This window comes from Galeopterus variegatus, unplaced genomic scaffold (genome assembly GCF_000696425.1).
Source record: "Galeopterus variegatus unplaced genomic scaffold, G_variegatus-3.0.2 Scaffold2864, whole genome shotgun sequence".
Lineage (NCBI taxonomy): Eukaryota > Metazoa > Chordata > Mammalia > Dermoptera > Cynocephalidae > Galeopterus > Galeopterus variegatus.
In genome coordinates, this window is record NW_007728975.1 from 64,764 (window position 1) to 66,706 (window position 1,943).

General features: G+C 39.0%; 1 long non-coding RNA gene across 1 annotated transcript in view; it reads left to right on the forward strand.

Moving 5' to 3' along the window:
* The first annotated feature begins 1,564 nt into the window (after positions 1–1,564).
* The window catches only part of LOC103599135, a 9,214-nt gene continuing 8,835 nt past the window's right edge, over positions 1,565–1,943 (forward strand). The window contains exon 1 of the long non-coding RNA XR_551265.1: positions 1,565–1,616. This is a non-coding gene — a long non-coding RNA (uncharacterized LOC103599135). The remainder of the gene's footprint in view (positions 1,617–1,943) is intronic.

The following is a 1,943-nucleotide window of genomic DNA, read 5'->3' on the forward strand; positions in this document are numbered from 1 at the left end:
AGAAAGCTCAGGACCCAGAAAATAAGGTATTACCATCCCTAGTACAAAAAAAATGGGATCAGGGTCTCTCCCCTTCCCCCCAAGTGAGGGCTTGAGGGACACATGCTGTTGCCATGTTTCCTTCTGGAAGGAAGTGAGTCCAGATGACCCTCTTCGCTCTTCCAACTCCAGCAGTGCATCCCATCCCTCTTTCCCTACATTGCTTCTCAACCTTCAGTAAAGCAGTTACTAGATAAAACCACATTCTATACTTGAGATTGGAATCGTCATGTAGACAGAGTTTGGGGGCAATGTAAAGATGTCAGTAAGCTTAACTTTCTAATTATAGGTGGGTAGGACCATGTTGCTTCTTCACAAGAAAAAAAAAAATCTTAGTTGATTTTAAATGGAAGATTTTATTCTCCTTCCCACTTTCTCCTCCCCACCCCCAGAATATTTTTTTGTTGAAAAAGTAACTACCAGAAAGTTGGGTTGCAAAATGCCCATGCTTTTTTCCTTACCCAAGGAGCCACGCAGGTATTCTCTTCTGATTCTGCGTATAAGGAAGGCAAAGAGTCACATACAGTCTCCACATTACTCGCCCACATGCCATTCTGTTCTATCAAAATAGAAATGGCAGAAGTGACATCTTCCACCCAATCTATGAACTGGTGTGAAAATATAAGCCGTGTGTGCAAGAAACCAGACAGTTTCAGAAGGTTCAGTACCAGAGTGTGTATTTCTGAAAGGAGGCGGAGACCCTGCAGACAGATGCATGCAACTTGGATTTGTTAACGTGTTTTCTGCTCTTAGAGAAGTTAACTGGTTAATAAAGTCCCAATGGCGATATTCACTTTGAAAGCAAACACCTAAAAAATGGAATACTAAAAATTACTCCTTAAATCAGGATTCCAAATCACAGGAAATTATCAAGGAAAAAAAAATGTGTTGACATTTCAGATGTGTTGACATCGAATTCTAACTAGTTTTGGCTCTTTGAAGTTCTGAGTAAAGATTTCTGAAACCTTCCCCAAATCTATATTAAAAAGAAAAAGAGAAAGAGAAAGAAACAAAGAAATGAATCCGTTTGAAATTTGGCAGATATAGGAAGTGCAGAGAAAATTTTGATTGCCTAGAGTTTTGATAACAATAACATTTTAAATCAATTGCATTGAATTCAATAATTAATTTTTAAATTGTTACTCTACTGTGAATTTTAAGCTTTCATTGAAATGAAAAATAAACTTTGGGGCTGGCCAGTTAGCTCAGCTGGTTAGAGTGCAGCCTCATAACAACAAGGTCACGGGTTTGGGTCCCGTACTGGCCAGCTGGCAAAAAAAAAAAAATGGAGGCTGACCTGTGGCTCACTTGGGAGAGCGTGGTGCTGATAACACCAAGTCAAGGGTTAAGATCCGCTTACCAGTCATCTTAAAAAATAAATTAATTAATTAATTAATAATAATAATAATTTTTTGCTATATTTGTTATTGAAATCACTATTTTAAACACAAAGCCCTTCTTAATAAGTCCTGTTAAATACTGTATCCAATTTTCAGTACAGTTAGGTCCCAATGAGCAAATAAGNGTGATCGCCGGCATCTACCTCCTTGGAGAGAAGCTCAACTGCTGGCAATGGGGTCAGTGTACCTCTCTCTCATCTACAGAGACACTTCTTTCTTACACTCTCTTCACTCCTCCTGGAAACAGAAAGAAAAACTAGTCCAAAAGAGAAGACAATGATGCTTGATACATTTGTCCAAAGGGCTCAGGTAAATCCTGCCAACGTAGGCAAAGGGCAAGCCTGGGGAAGTAGGCACTCTCTCTCAGAACCCCATCCAATTATCTTCCCTCCTTCCCCAAACAACACTTCATTTAACTTTAAAGCCAAAAAATAACCTTGTTTAGAAAGCTCAGGACCCAGAAAATAAGGTATTACCATCCCTAGTACAAAAAAAATGGGATCA